This window comes from Bombyx mandarina, chromosome 01 (assembly GCF_030267445.1).
Source record: "Bombyx mandarina strain Sakado chromosome 01, ASM3026744v2".
Classification (NCBI taxonomy): Eukaryota; Metazoa; Arthropoda; class Insecta; order Lepidoptera; family Bombycidae; genus Bombyx; species Bombyx mandarina.
This window is the reverse complement of record NC_143208.1, coordinates 6,838,065-6,855,762: the sequence shown is the minus strand read 5'-3', so window position 1 is coordinate 6,855,762 and position 17,698 is coordinate 6,838,065. Positions and strand designations below refer to the sequence as shown.

Below are 17,698 nucleotides of genomic sequence, written 5' to 3'. Positions count from 1 at the left end.
ATAGTGCTTTCAATTTTCCACATCTTCTACATCATTTCTATTTTTTTTTTTTTTTTTTCCCTACCTAAGCTGATAGCCCTAGCGGCTATGTCAGCGTAACCCTAACTTTAGTAGGTGAGCTCACGGGGCTCAAACCTGACGATGTTGCTAACACGAACCCTAGCAAGAGCCGTGCTTCGCAGAATCTACCACCGGATCGGAAACGCGACCCACTGAGAAGATCCGGCGAGAAACTCAGTGGGCTGTGTCTGAGAGTTAGTTTACTCGTCGAGCCCTTCGTCGCAAGCGACGGGTTCGACGAGAACGGTGACCGGTGCTTGAAGTACCTAAAAGCACCGTTAGTGGATCGGGAGGATCCGAGATGACGTGTTTTGGGCGACGTCGACTGCTTTCCATTCTGTCCGCAGGATCGGGAATGTAGTTACCGGCGGCCACGATGAGAGGGTTCTCGTGTCGTGCCGCTTTATCGAAGTGGCGCATGGACGCCGACTGCAGATACTTACTGATGGACTCTAAGTCCAGGTCGTCATGGAGGTCGACATTCCTGACGAACCACGGGGCTCCGACGGCTATCCTGCAAAAACGGGATTGGATTATTTGAAATGATTTTAGGTGTAGGTATGCGGGCCGCGTGAGCGAACACTACACTTGCATAGGTCATGACGGGGCGTATGCAAGTTTTGTAGAGTGTCACCTTATTTCTAAGGGACATTTTACTTCGCCTACATATCATCGGGTAGAGACGTCCTAGAATGAAGGCGGCACGGTCGCGTACCGTCTTAATGTGGGGGCGGAATGTCATCCTACTGTCGAGGGTGACGCCTAAGTATTTGACCTTCGGGGCCCACGGTATGGGCTGGTCGAACATCGTGATTGGGCGAACGGCGGGGGCGGGGGTGTTGACGCGCCTAGTCGGGAGAGGGATGCTCAGCGTGGTGTTCAGAGGGCGACCCCTTTTGAAGAGCACCGCTGTGCTTTTCGTGGGGTTGATGTCGATGCGCCACTTCCGGAACCACTGTCCCATGGTGGTAGCTGCGGTCTGAAGTCGTCGATGAAGCAACGCCTTCTTCCTACACGAGTAGTTGATGGCGGTGTCATCGGCGAAGAGCGCCAGATGGGTCTCCGGAGACCGGGGTATATCATTGATATACAAACTAAATAGTAACGGGGAGAGGGCTTGGCCTTGCGGGACTCCGGCTGTGACGTGACGGGGCCGGGAACGCGTTCCCTCGACTCGATATCGGAACGAACGGTTCGAGAAGTAGTCTCGTATGATGAGCACGAGTCTGTCTAGCACTCCCATGTTATACAGTTTGTATATCAAACCGTTGTGCCAGACTTTGTCGAACGCCTTCGCTATATCGAAGAAGAGGGCTCCTGTCGGAATGGGTATCATTTCTAAAAACACGTTTCATGTAGCTAGTTCTGAAACATTAAACATGGAATCCAGTCGGATTGCGACTTCGTATTTTTATAGTTTTCAAAACATTCAATGCAGATATATTTACATGCGTTTTAGGTTTATCCCTTAGATTTCTTTAGGGGCAAATCTATTGTTTTATTTCCTTTCATTTTATAGTTAAGTGGATTGTCTTCATCTTCGCTGCTTAAACTGTAAATAATTTGTTTATGTTTTATGTTTTCGTGGCCTATTTCTGCTATATTCTGAAATGGCAGAGTATGGAGGGATAGATGCCCCTAAAGGCACCTATACCCCAAAAAATCAGGGCAACTATCCTTTGTGATAAGGATAGATACCCAATTTTTTTGTAAATAAATTATAAACATAATAGCATTTATTTACACCTAGATGCAGACTCAATGAACCAATATATTCACGTAGTAAAAAATATAATGGAATTTTACATTAATTATAAAGTTATACCACGCTAAATACTAACCTTTAAATCTTTGACGTGTTCGTGAAATTCCGCGCGGAGAAAATTACATGCACGAGGAAAACACTTCGTTACCACGCGATTGTCATATGGTACATAAGGTATAGGGTGACTGTGGTTCCTACTTATGAAATTAATTTTTTGTTATGAGTGCGGGAAGTTAGGTTTTTAGAACATGAGGCATCTATCCCGCTGCGGCATCTATCTCGGCTTTACCCGTAAAGCCGAGATAGATGCCCCACTTTTTAAAATAGTCATGTAATTTTGAAAATATTAATTTTATACGAATAATTTCTATTAAAGTAGTTAGCTCAATCCTTTATGTTTAATTAGTATACATTTTTTTTAACCTATCAAATACAGATTTTGCAGAAATTCGTTTTTCGTAGAACCTTTTTTTGGAGGATAGATGCCTACCTGTATGGATAGTTGCCCCATCAAGAAAATACTGAGTAGGATAGATGCCTGCAGTGCAGGATAGATTCCCTTTATACCGTGTAAACGAAAAAACTAAACCAAATATTAAGAAGTTCTATTCCTAACAGAGCATTTATTATTGTCTCCAAGAAACATGGGTCATAATAATAAAAAATATTTTGTATTTTTTAAGTCTTTGAATGTTTATAATTAAAAGATAATTCTCATATCACACAAATGATCATGATTAAATTTTTAAAGCGTTAAGTAAGAGTAAGCTAAACTACAATTTTTTTAGTTTCAACATGCATTATCCAATTTTTTTATTAAATTAAATTTTACAAATATTTATTCAACAAAAATATAAATTTTTAATTGTTTATAAAATATTCACATTAAGTGTCAATGTGTACATTGCAAAATCATATTTTTTTATATTAAATTAACACAATAAAGATATCTTTATTATTTTGTCCAATTGAAGTTCAACTGGATAGTGCTCTCAATTTCCCACATCTTCTACATCATTTCTGAAAAACACGTTTCATGTAGCTAGTTCTGAAACATTAAACATTGAATCCAGTCGGATTGCGACTTCGTATTTTTATAGTTTTCAAAACATTCAATGCAGATATATTTACATGCGTTTTAGGTTTATCCCTTAGATTTCTTTAGGGGCAAATCTATTGTTTTATTTCCTTTCATTTTATAGTTAAGTGGATTGTCTTCATCTTCGCTGCTTGAACTGTAAATCATTTGTTTGTGTTTTATGTTTTCGTGGCATATTTCTGCTGTATTCTGAAATCGCAGAGTATGGAGGGATAGATGCCCCTAAAGGCACCTATACCCCAAAAAATCAGGGCAACTATCCTTTGTGATAAGGATAGATACCCAAATTTTTTGTAAATAAATTATAAACATAATAACATTTATTTACACCTAGATGCAGACTCAATGAACCAATATATTCACGTAGTAAAAAATATAATGGAACTTTACACTAATTATAAAGTTATACCACGTTAAATACTAACCTTTAAATCTTTGACGTGTTCGTGAAATTCCGCGTGGAGAAAATTACATGCACGAGGCAAACACTTCGTCACCACGCGATTGTCAAATGGTACATAAGGTATAGGGTAACTGTGGTTCCTACTTATTAAATAATTTTTTTGTCATGAGTGCGGGAAGTTAGGTTTTTAGAACATGAGGCATCTATCCCGCTGCGGCATCTATCCAGGTTTTACCCTAATTCATAACTTTATTGAATTGTATAATTTTAATTTTGTCAGAAATAGAAACACCGCTGTGATTCAATTATAACGGTCAACCAGACTTTCATTTAAATTGTTTTCAAAGGTAATTTAAATTCAAAAAATAGTATGTATATTATTCTTTTGAATTAAATCCATTGAGTGTTAATAACAAACAAGCGAAAATGAAAAAAAAAAACATGTTTTATAATTTCCTTGAAACCATTAGGTTAGGACAATGTTAATATTTTTGGGAAACTCTTTTTTTCTTTCTTTATTTTAATTGTAGTTTTTTTTTTTATTGTGAGTACAGAATTGGATAACGATAACAAAGAATGTTGAGAATAAAGTAACTTGTTTTACGTGCCTATCGAATATCACGTATTTCTGCTTCAAAACATTTAAGCGTTGCAGCTTAAGCGATGAGATTGCCAATATAGCGTATAATACTAACAATTACCTTGTACCTGGTGTTTTTTATGATTGAAGGATTACTGGTGGCCCGGAGGTCTTTCCAGTTTCACCAGGACAGGTTGGCGAGCAAAGACTCAGCCAAGAGTGGTGGGATTTGTTAACAGCTGCCCGAGCGCCTCTGAAAGAGAGCTAAGAACTGAAGAGCAGCTGCTGCTGCTTCGCGAATGAATATACTACTGGATCGGAATCGCGACCCGCTGAGAAGATCCGGCGAGAAACTCAGCGGGCTGAGGCATGGTTTAGCTTGCACGTCGACTTCTTTGTTGAGTTCGTGTACCTAGGTGATTTCCGCCACACAATGAAATTATATGACATAGTAAGTTTAAACAATTAACAAAACAATGTATCAGTCTATTTATGAATGCTAAATATACGAAGCTTAACTATAACTAGTTCGATTGATGTACCGCGAAAATGTAAGAGTTTAACAAACCAATGAAATCTAAAATCATTTTGATTGTGGGCAAAATACAGAAACCACAACTTAAACAGTTATAAACGATCAGACCACAGCGACGTTACCATAATAATATTTTATCTCTATATCTCATTTTTCTTGAATACAAACAAAAAACTTTTGTGTCACTAATTGCATATCCATAGCTCTAGTATCAACACATCCGATCGGCCGCTCAGAAAGATTTCTCAGCGAGAGCGTACGAAACACGTCTTTGCTGTAACGGAATACGTCTGCATTTTGAACGAGACCGCAACATCGGCTGGCGCCAAGACATCTGTCATCGTTAATAACAAGCAATTTGAGCCAATTTCGCATTTTTGGAATACAGGAGAGCACCCAGGCGTCTCTGGCTGCAGGAACTAACATAAAAAAATAACACTAAATAAAGTGGTGGTTGACATGTTCGGTTTTTGCTCGGTAACTAATTACGCGGGCGACTGTAGGTGCGTGAGCGGTCGCGTGAACCGTCAGAGCGAACGTTAGCCGTAAATGCTAACAGTTTAGATATTTATGAACATGTGTACGTAATTAATTTTTACGATGGATCAGATAACGGAATCGGTGGAGCGATACGCTTGTCGCGGCGGTCGCGTCTCGCTTAACAATCGGATAAAGGTTAATAAAGCCCGAATTAGCGGCCGAAGGAGGTTTTTCCGCGTCTTGGGCCAAATAGCTTTGAATAATAAAGGAGAAAGACGCTGAGGGTCGTGACCTGGCATCTTTCTAACAATGGCGAGACGAGCGGTACCTTAAAACCTTACACGGGCGTCAACTTGTAAACAACTTTAAAAAACCGACTTGTTACTTATAAGTAATTGTTAAACGTGTGGTTTATTTTGGTTTGGGAAACAAATAAAACGCGATTCGGTTGTGGTACGAGCGCGGTTATAAATTAGGCGAGCGAGTTTAATCCTCTTACTTGAATAATCCTTTTGTTACAATTTGGTGTGTTATGTACCTAAGGAGGTACAGATAAAGGGCTCTGGACGGTAATGTATTGCTCGCAGTCAAGAAATGCTACACGATTTTTCGTTTTTGAAGAAGTGGGTGTTGAATTCAGTTTATTTTCTTAAATGAGCCCGCGTCTTCAGCGGAGAACCGGTTTTATTTATATTTAATAGTGCCTCGATAAATAGTAGGATATGTCTTATTCGGAATACAAAATTAAGGTTTGCCATTTGCTATGTGCTATCTCGTATTTAGTATTCTACGATATCTGAATATATTTAATACAATTTCATTATTATATAACGTAAAATTGATGATTTGTATACAATCGCGTATTAAAACTTTGTTAGTGAGAAACTAAAAATTAATAATTCTCTATTAAAATATTAGCTGTTGATTTAAAATTCTGTATGTATCTGTAGGCGTTCGAAAATAATTATGCCTGCTCAGAATTAAAAGCCGTGGTGTATGAAACGGAAAAAAAAATACAAAAGCTATAACCAGCCATTTGTAATTCGCATTAATTAACCGGCTCTCTCTCACTCTGAATAAATGCCAAAAAGTAATCTCTCCTCGTAACAATGGCCACATAAACCTTTTTACGGACGGTCTAAAAAAAAAAAAACCCGGGTAGCTACATATGTCCACATGGGACTGGCGAGGGTACATAGTGTTTACTCGTTGATTAAACATAGCCACGGCCGCAGTGCGTATGCAAGCGAGCGTACATATTACCAGGGCTCGAATTCTGATTGTTTAGAGAATTTATTACTCTCGTGCCTTGTACAGTTAATTGAATTCGCCTGTAGAATAGGCACGGGCTGAATTGGCCGACGACCGTTTATCGTGTCTTCCCAGTGCGTGGTCCGACGCGGACAGACTCCCTTTTTGTTCATAATAGACCTTGTCGTTTGTTAACTATTATTGTATTAAATATTATTGTATTTGATTATGAATTCGTAGCGCTCTCTTCCGATCCATTAACGGTGCTTTTAGGCACCACAAGCACCGGTCATCGTCCTCATCGAACCCGTCGCTTGCGACGAAGGGCTCGACGAGCGAATTAACCCATAGACACAGTCCACTGAGTTTCTCGCCGGATCTTCTCAGTGGGTCGCGTTTCCGATCCGGTGGTAGATTCTGCGAAGCACTGCTCTTGCTAGTGTCAGTGTTAGCAACACTCCGGTTTGAGCCCCGTGAGCTCACCTACACACGTTAGGGTGAAGCTGAAATAGCCTCTCAAGGCTATCAGCTAAGGTAGGGTATTAAAGCCCTCTATTCGTGTATCCAAAACCGATGTTCGATCATCTGCTTCTTAGTTCCTACTTGAAATGTCTTAGTTTAGTCGGTTGAGGTCATTTAAATTCAAAATACGTCATAACGTTTGTGGCTATCAGGTGAAATGACAATCTTCAATTTCTTGAACAAAACTACGTAGAACCCTGGAGCCTCAAAACTTTTCATTATTAATTTATCAAAGCAGCTGTTATCTCTCGTAGGATCTTTGCTTCGGACACATTAATTATTTATCAAGTTAACGCTCATTATCTAAAAACAAAACACTATTTTTTTCTTCGTTAATACTCTCGCGTTCATTAATCACCGAACGACTAGGATAACTTTACAAGTGAACGTAATGTGAACCTTAAAGCGTAGGAGTTAAGGTGCTTTCACGAAAATTACAGTAGGGAAGCAAAATTTTAAAATACTCCTCAAAGTATGGAAGTCAATATAATCTGATATAATTAACATCGCACTCTTTAAATGTGCCAAGCAGTTATCTTGATATCGAGTTAATGCTGACTCAGAACTTTGTTTTTACAAGTAAGCTCTCGTAGGATAGTACTTCCCTATAAAACTAAAATTAGATTCACGTGACCAATTATAGTTAAATAAAAGCAATGATGAGATTAAAAATTCGCTAATAAATAAATAAATAAATAACAATAGCGTAAATAGATATCTCGGTATAGAGAAACAATGTTTCCGATGAATGAAGCTAGGTGATAGATAGTACTGGTAATCTATCATACTTTATATATGAATGAATGAATGAAAATTCTTTATTGCACAAAATAGTGTACAAAGGCGAACTTAGCGCCATGCAGGCATTCTCTTCCAGTTAACCCTCGTTGATGAAGTTTTTTTTTTATTTTTTTTTTATTTCCTTTGTAGGCAGACGGGCATACGGCCCACCTGATGGTGAGTGGTTACCGTCGCCCATGGACTTCAGCAATGCCAGGGGCAGAGCCAAGCCGCTGCCTACCGCTTAATACTCTCCATAAGCCTCGTTTGAAGAAGGACAGACAAGACAGAAGGACAAGAGAAGTGAATGATACAAGATATACTTTACTATAATATCGTTACTATAATGCACGTAATACAACAATTCATTGGACAACCAGTAGCCGCATTGTTTTGGCTAGGATTAATCACAATGAACGTAAAAAAAATATTCGTCTTACTTCTTATATAAACGCAACCCATTCACAGAGTCAGCTGCTCTTTGCGCTTCTCATTCGTAAAACTATGAATAATAGATAATATAATATGTCCATTTGCTTTTAATAAAAATAAAAAAAATATTGATTATAATAATTACGTAGCCAATAGAGTTTAAATGTGTTCATAGAAGTAACAAAAAAAAAAATTATTATTTTCAGAAACTACTTAACTTTCTTATCTTATTATTAATAGTCAGTAGTCATAAACAAGCAAAGGCAAAAACGTAACGCATCTGTCTCTAAAATCCCTGTTAATTTGCTCAAGGACTGCCGATCTAATCAGGCGGCGTCACTTGAAAAAATCGTCGGACAAGTCAACCGGATGTGCCGGAAACCTCTTATCCGCACACTTGTACTTTGTAACTGTTCTACACGTGTCAAATATGTTTACAGACGTTTTCGTTGGTTTATCGCGCTCAAAAATGAGTTTTTTTTTTTTTCTTTTTTAATTAATGCGTGTAGCCGTAGGTAGCACGCGAGGTTTCGGCGCAGAGAAAGGTTGACTGTTATCCGTTACTCGTAAATTTGTAACAAACAAAAAAACTATATTCTAGGCGGATATTATAAAAAGAAAACCAACAAAATGGCAGCACAAATAAATGATAAAATTTAAGTGCTTTGTAAAATAGGCAATGATGAGTTAAATCTACTTTATCACGAAGCCAGCGTTAACTTACATCAATTTTATTTAAAGGTTTTGTTGCTAATTAATAAATAATAATGACATGGTATCATAAAAGGCTGCGGGGCCTAGTTAAAAATAATATTGCCGTGACAATTATAACTTACATTGGAGTTCGACACGACATCGGTCGTAATTTCGCTAATTTCCGTGTAAACTTGAGAGCGGTTTTCGAAAAACAAATATTTATTAGAACCTTTTTTTTGTTGAGAAATTTTCATTACAATGTTTTATAATTTATCATAGACTAACGACCCGCCCTCGCTTCGCTTCGGAAACTGTAATTTATTATTGATTTCTCCACTATTTAATGAATGTTATTATACATAATATAAACCTTCCTCTTCAATCACTCTATCTATTAAAAAAAAATAGCATCAAAATCCGTTGCGTAGTTTTAAAGATTTAAGCATACATAGGGATATAGGGACAGAAAAAGCGACTTTGTTTTATACTATGTAGGTAGTGATGTTCTTTTAGAGTTAGGAATTAACTTTCATTCGTAATAAACACGAGTGCTCTGTAGAAGACGCAAAATGTAGGTGCGAATTTAAGTTTTCACAATCGAACACGTGAAATTTTAAAGTGAGTTGGGATCGATGTTGTAGTTGCACACGCGAGCAAGGAGTTCGACGTACAAGGTTCAGGCGCTAAGAGGTTTTCAAGACGAATTTCACAGAATGCATTTACATGTCACGAGTAACTGTGGGAAGCTCCACACGTGGCCGTGATTGTCGACTTGTCTCGTGTGTAGGTACTCTGTTATTAGCCGATCGATCCACTACTATCGTGTTCGAGGGGATAACGCGGCACGTTATTGCGATTCGTGTTAGGTTCGGTTCACACGGCATAATTTTACGGCACGTTTATTTGCAGTATACGTCTTAACGAATGAATAGTGGCACATTAATCGTACGTATAACCATTCACAAGTCGTTTGTACTGTAAAAAATCGTACGCCGATTATGCGTTAAACCCCCAAAAACCACCAATGTAAAATATTTCGTCAAGACTACACTTTAGACAAATATTAATAAAGAGAAAACAGTATTTAATCTATTCTCAATTTGACACACTATAACTGACAGACTGCAATGAAAAGTTTGAGAATAAACAAATAGTATGCATGCGTGTCTGTGTCAAATACACGGTAGTGTGTGTAATGTTTTCTTTATTGATTTAATGTATCTTTTATGCATTATTTAAAAAAAATATTAGCATTGTGCACTTATTCTCTATAATCTCTATAAGTGTGGGAAATTTCATACTCCTCCGTCCGCGCAATTTTCGTAAAAAGGGATACAAAGTTTTTGCTTCACTTATTAATATATAGATACTCAACGGACTTCAAGCAAATCGAATGAATTTTAACGTTGCAGTGGCGCATAGTATAGCTCTGTCTCGTTCACACGTTCGTTTTTACACGAATGAAAATCTACCGTATGAACACCCGGGCTATATAATATAATAACGAATACAAAGAAAACGTGCAGAATAATGCCGTGTAAACTCAGCCTTACGCTACAAATGCGCTCCCGCGATATGAACTGATACTGTTCAAAAATATTCGGCGTACCTAAAGTAAAGTTGTTAGCGTTGAATTTTACAGTTCCCGTTTTTCCTAAGTATTTTGTTGTTTAATAAAACATCACAAATAAGCTAATGGTATTTCGTTGTTCAATTATCAAAAGTGGAACGATCTAAAGTGTTACTGATTAAATTTTAGGATGATCATATCAAACGATAGGTAATGGAAACGTAACAGAGTTTTTTATTTTTTTTATAAAAATGAAAACCTCAAAATATTATTTTGATTGTTAAATGAAACATTATAATTAGAAAAATGAATAGGCAATCTTCTAATTTGTTTACCTACATTTTAAAACGAAGCCAGTATGTATGTAAATTAGAATTTCACGCACAAAACCTTGAAACAGTAAAACAAAGCAATTATTTAAAAGACCTTACATTCTAAAACATTAGAAATTCAGAATTGTAAACTGTTGCTAAAGGTTTGATAGGGGAACTTTTGCCGGAAGACATTTCCGCATTATTTGATTAGATGCATCCATGAACTAAAACTAATGTTAGAATTTATTATTTAAAATATTTATTTTTAAATGTTTATCCGATAGACAGCTCTAAAATATAATCCATCGAGTAGAACTCGATCATACTCTGACTATCACTAATAGTATGAAAAACATTAATTTCTAACCTACCTATCGTACGTTGAGTGTACTGTAATAATAGGTCATTATCTACGAAGTTACCGTTTTACCAGACTGGCTATTAGAATCGTAATTTATGTATATAATGTGTGTATATAATGAGGCAATAAACTCTAAATACAAATGAAGTTTATTTAAAAAAATGTGGGATTATTTTGTTTTTTGTCTATTTATTAGTTTTGTTTTCACTACAATTGTATTTTCTTAATCAACGCGAATTCCATCGCGATCACAATGCTGTAGAAACGTTTCACAGTATTAATGACGTGTACCTACTGAGTGAACAATAACTAATGTTATATGATATTCCTCGCGTTGCTTAACTGATACAGAAATGATGGGATTTTGAACCGTATTGTCAATTGTAATGAAAAATTGATTTTTTAACCATGGTTTAGCACCTAGGAAATGTGCCAAACGAAAACTTACCGCTAACAAGTCATAGTCACCGTCTAATCTACTGCCAGTATAATTCATCACAGATTCTTACCAAATGGCACCAGAATTACTGCGGATGTGTACTGTGAGGAACTAGACAGAGTGATGGAGAAGCTCGCGAATCTACGACCAGCCTTGTTTCCCTCGTTCCCGCTGCTCCTACAGGACAACGCTCAACCTCATACCTACAGCTCAAGAGACGGTATCTAAGTTACAAGAGCAACTAAGTGGTTTACCAGTCCTTTACCCATAGACGTTAGTGGTAGGACCTCTTGTGAGGTCGCACGGGTAGGTGCCACCACCATGCCTATTTCTACCGTGAAACAGTAATGCGTTTCGGTTTGTAGGGTGGGGCAGTTGTTGTAACTATACTGAGACCTTAGAACTTATATCACAAGGTTCCGGCATTCACTTTGTAGATGTCTATGGGCTCTGGTAACCACTTAACATCAGGTAGGCCGTAAGCTCGTCCACCCACCTCAAAATAAAAAAGGAATTACAATCTGAATATCGGTACCGTCTATAACCCAACTTCATGAGATTGACATTGCAATTCTGTTGTATAACGGCTATTCTATATACGAAACGCATTGCAGGTCTGCTTTAGTGGGTAGACCTCTACCTACTCCGGACCGGTATTTACAATCCAAACCAAATTAAAAGGCCAACGAGTCCTAGAAAACTTGCGTACCACCTTAGGCGCGGGAACCTCGTAAGAGCTTCGGAGCCCAGCCCGTACAGAAAATAAAAAAAGGACTTTGTACTGATTTGATTTTAATTACACGATGAAAAGGTGTTAAGTATTTTCTTGGAAAAAATTACACCTGCCTACGGGATTCTAACAGCGGTGCAACTGTATAGCTAAATTATGAATCCTTTTGAAATGTGGGCGCTCACTAAGAACTGATTTTACGAGAATCCTATCCAGAAAAAAAAAATTCGTCTACCCTCATATATGTATATTGTATCAATGCATATACACAACAAAACCTGTCATAGTAACAATTGCTATAGGACTTGTAGTTTATCGAACTGTGAGAGACAATAGTAATACTTTATCTCAGGAAAATACAAATTATTTTAAAAGACTAATATTTTCTACCCAAAATTCCATAGAATGAATAGTAACAGAACAGATACCTCCGAAATTATTCCATTCACACACTTAATATAATAACATAGATGAACGTGGGTGTATAGCCAACATCTATCGAAATGAGGGTTATTGGGCTTGTATTTGTACAGCACGCATTCATGAATACTATGCAGGGTAGACTATTCAAACAGATTAAGGAAGTAATCCGGCTCTTGTTTACATAGGTACTACGCAGGTAAATGAACGCACTTTGAATTTTCTGTGTAATATCATTAAACTATATCGACTTATGAATTTCGTTGCTATCTAAATTTTGCGAGGGAAAGGCGATTTTAAATTTTGTTTAAAATCGTGACTGGTGTGGGTTTTTTTTTCTATTATAATGACTAAAATCCCATAGACACAGTCCACTGAGTTTCTCGCCGGATCTTCTTAGTGGGTTGCGAATCGGATCCCGTGGGAAATTCTGCGAAGCACTGCTCTTGCTAGGGCTAATCTGGGGTTAGCAATTACTCTCTTGCATCTATGCTCTTATCGAAACCTTCTCTTTAGATTTAAAACGTTAAATATGATAATAGGTGGTTAAATAAAAACGATCATCATTAGAATTTTAAACTCGAATTGAAAGGTATGTATGTATAAGGTCAGATATCGTTGATTTTCAGTTTTCTTTGAACATATTAAATTGTATTATTATATCGGTATATATGGTATGTATGATTTGTTCCAATGTGAGCATTTTACAAATAAGGTATTTCTAATTAATTGGCATAAAATTATAATGTAGCTCGAGACACAGAGGAAACCAGCTAAAAAAAATTCTTTTTATCCTAATTCGATCCAGATTATACTCAAAGAAAAATAAATGTAATGGTAGTGGTGAGACTTTACGTTCTCTGGCTTATCTTTTTGAAGCAATTCACGTCTCTTGAGCTTCTGTTGTCTTTGCTACATTGTTAGGGTGGAGATACAAAACTGGTAGCGCATTAGCATTATTACGCACCGCGCATTTATATGGTAAAGTAAATATAATAATTATGAGTACTTAACATCAAGCTGGGTTTTTGTTAAACAATTATTCCTTGGTGGCATGTGAAAGGGTAGAAAAACCAAAACACATTTTCTTTGACACCACGATATTTTCAAAAATTTATTAGTCTCTATTTTTTCTGCCTACTTTTGGGATAGAACGGCTCACCACAAAGTAAACCCTCCGCAAACGCCACAAAGCAATTGCTCTCTTGAAAATAAAAATGAATTGCTTTATGGTAGAAATAAGATGCTTTTACCCATCAGTTTGTATTTTCTGCGAGGTATATTGTCACTACTTGACATATGAGATAGGGAGTTACGAATTAAGAAGTTAAGTGGAAAAAAATAGATTAAAAAACTAACCAATTACGCTTTTATAGAAAATCCAAAAAAATAGAAAATAAATTTTAATAAATTTGTATAAAAAATAGTGTAAGAAAAAATGATTTTATTGTAAAAAAAACGTGGCGTGCATATTATCAGTAGTTATAAATATTATATTATTACTATTTTTTAGTTGGATTTTCTATAAAAGCATATTGGGTTAGTTTTTTTAAACTATTATTTATTTTTCATTTTTTAGTTGAATTTAAATTTTTTCAATTTTTTTTTAAATATTTTTTTGTCATCGGTCCTTAATAAGTATACCAAATTTCGAGTTAATCTGATGTTTTGAAGGGGGTCAAAATCATGTTCAAAGATTCCGTTACAAACATACATACTAACATACTTACGTCTGAAGCTAATAAAAGCGTATTAATAAATGAAGACGATTCATTCACGAACCCTAAATAAGTAGCAATAACTAGGTAAATAAATAAAACATAAGATCTTCGAATAATTAAATTCAATTATATTAAACGTTAAAAGAAAATAGCATGAAATATGAACAGAAAACAAAGCACATAGTATTTCGAACTTTAATATGGCCTCACGTATTGGCTATAAAACGCAGACCGTAAACTTTTACTGTTTTTCGATTTGAGAAATCTAGTAATAATGTTAAAACAATATTATTGTCCAATATAAATCCTTCATTTGGTATCTACAAAGCAGGAATCATTAAATGTTTAGTGCATTTTCTTTTTAAAGGTTGGCCTTACGGACTTTCTGATGTGTAATCAACATCGTTGTTCACTAATTACTGTTAGTGTTTATAGTGTACCAAACTTCCAGATAATTCCGTCAGTGCAATGAATCGAGATAGAACTTCATTAATTTTCATTGAATCTTATTAATTTAATTTTCGGCTGTGTGTTGGCGGCCTATATGGCACCACAGCATCTCCTTCCGTACCTGTCGCAGAAGGAATCTAACGGCGTTATTATATTGTTATTGGTATAGCTATTGTACACCCGCTTGGTATTGTAGGTACCTATTATTATGCCCCTCAGACTAGTACCTAAGTCATATATCGATTCTTATAAACACATAATTTGCTCTAACTCTTAGTTCTTAAGTTCTAAATCAATGTTACTATTTAAAATACTTATTTCCTTAAGTTACAAAACCATTTGTATATTTAATTGTTTACCTTACATCAAATATTCATTTGTAATTAGAACCCTAGTTAATATGTATTCCTCTCACATTAGTGATATCCTGTCATTGACTAATTGTGTTGTCTTGGATCCTAAATATGTTTACCAATAAGGTTCACAGTCTAAATAAGACATTTACTAATTACTTAGTAAATACTATGCATTTTTAAATCCTCTTTCTCCTCTCAAAGAGTTCGACATTAATCTTAAAGCTTATAACATCCTAACTCTTTTGTCTCCCAACTCCCAACACTATTATTACTCATCTCGCCTTTTTTGGCCACAAATGGCCAGTCTCGAATTTCGGTTTCAATGGTGACATAATCTCTGCGTAATACAGTTTAGGCTTCAATTTAATGTTTTAAGGTGTATAGCGGTCATGATTTCCGTGGGCGGACATAATACGGAATAAAAATAAAAGAATATGCCAACCTTAATCAGAGCTATCTAGTTGTCAAATTTGTACGGTCTGAATAGCGAACCGAGCTAGCAAATAATTTCATATTTTTTATACCGTCAATACTGATCAGGATATTAGAGCGAAGTTATAAAAATACTAGCCGTACTCGCCCGCTTCGCTGGGCACCTAAAATTAAGATTATTATTTATTGTAATTATTATTAGGGAGTCCAACACTCATATAAATATTAGCCTAACCATTAAGTACATGTATTTTCTACATAGATACCAAGTTTCAAGTAAATCGGATGCACGGTTCAGTAGTTATAACGGAACATCCGTAAAAACCACTGTATATTTATATAATAGTATAGACTGGTTAGTTTAGATTATATTGTCATTTGACTGTAGAGGCGTGTGCAAATATTGAATGTTAATTGATTGTCTTGAAGTCAGTGAAAATTACGTTTAAAGATTTATACAAACGAACATAATTCTTATAGATCTAATGAAAGCGTGTTTAAAATCATATAAATACTCAATTTGATGCATAGCTATTTTTAAATTAACCCTCATTTAAACCAAATGTAAAGAGCTAAAAAAGGCTGTTCCGGCTGGCTGCTGACAGAAAGGAATACAGAAAGCTAACGGCCAACCTTCAGGATTGAAGAGGCACTGGAAGAAGAAGAAGAAACCAAATGTAAGACAGAAAATTTATTTTAAACGAAAACAGTAGAATACGGTTTGTAAATACTTATGATATTGTTATAAAAGCGAACGCATCACCTACATACACAATAATATATTGAGTCAAGCGGTCACTAGAGACAATAAAAAACACAATGTGAATTCCTTCGCCATTCCAGAGTCTATATTAGACAGCCTATATTAGAATGATGCATTTTTCTACCATTGAAATCGGAATGCGTTGTTGCTCTGTGACATTAATTTTCAAACCACGCGGATCAATTGTAATCTAGTGTTTGTGAACCATGAAGCCAAAACCAAGCTTAAAGTTTTTTTTGTTATTGCTTAGATGGGTGGACGAGCTCACAGCTCACCTGGTGTTAAGTGGTTACTGGAGCACATAGATATCTATGACGTAAATGCGCCAACCACTTTGAAATATAAGTTCCCCACCCTTCAAACCGAAACGCACTACTGCTTCACGGCAGAAATAGGCGGGGTGGTGGTACCTACCCGTGCGGACTCACAACATATACCACCAGTAATTACGCAAATTATAATTTTGCGGGTTTAGTTTTTATAACACGATGTTATATGCCTTCACCGTGGCAGACAATCGTGAACATTTGTTAAGTACGTATTTCATTAGAAAAAATTGTACCCGCCGACGGGATTCGAACACCGGTGCATCGCTGGATACGATGGCACCGGACGTCTTGTCCATTAGGCCACGACGACAACCAGTGAAAATACTCAAGTTTCTTAAAAAAATTCTTCACTTTCATTTGAATAGGGTTATTTTATAACATAGAGAGATTTCATATTGGTAACACATAAACGCTCTTTGACATAACCTACTAATATTCCAAGCAGCTTCGAACGGCAACCTGCGCCATTATAGCAATAAATGCATTTTATACTCAAAGATTCCATCGCGATTTCAAAGCAATTTCACACTTTTTCTGCGGAACCGGTTACCTACAACATTTTTATTGACAAACTCTTACCGATAAAAGTTGATCCTTGATTTTAGTATTTTGTTTGATACCTGTAAAATCACGTATGTGAAGAACGTAAAATTCTCACAGACTCTATGTAACGAGACATACTTCTGCAACAATCAGAGATTTTTTTATAATTCCTTAGATGGGTGGACGAGCTCACAGCCCACCTGGTGTTAAGTGGTTACTGGAGCCCATGGACATCTACAACGTAAATGCGCCACCGACCTTGAGATATAAGTTCTTATATCTCATTATAGTTACAACGGCTGCCCCACCCTTCAAACCGAAACGCATTACTGCTTCACGGTAGAAATAGGCAGGGCGGTGGTACCTACACGCGCGGACTCACAAGAGGTCCTACCACCAGTAAATTTGAGGCAAATATTATAAAATAATAAAGTACAAGACATATTTCTACATATACAACGGCTATCCACCGCCACACCTCCTCTCTGAGGTTCAAAGTTACATTCCGTCCTCCCTAATGTATTCTGTGTTTAGAATATGATTATAATATTAAGAAGCTCTGCACGCGGGTCTATCTTGAAACTTGCAGAAACGCTCCCTCTACTATTCCTTGACGAATTATAATTTGAGATTAGTTATAGATACGAACATTGTCACGCCGGATGCT

The 17,698-nt window shown here is 36.5% G+C and overlaps 1 protein-coding gene across 2 annotated transcripts in view; it reads right to left on the bottom strand.

Moving 5' to 3' along the window:
- LOC114244505 (homeobox protein araucan) overlaps positions 1-17,698 on the bottom strand; it is a 134,272-nt gene that overhangs the window by 75,598 nt on the left and 40,976 nt on the right. The gene's annotated exons all lie outside the window — the stretch shown is intronic.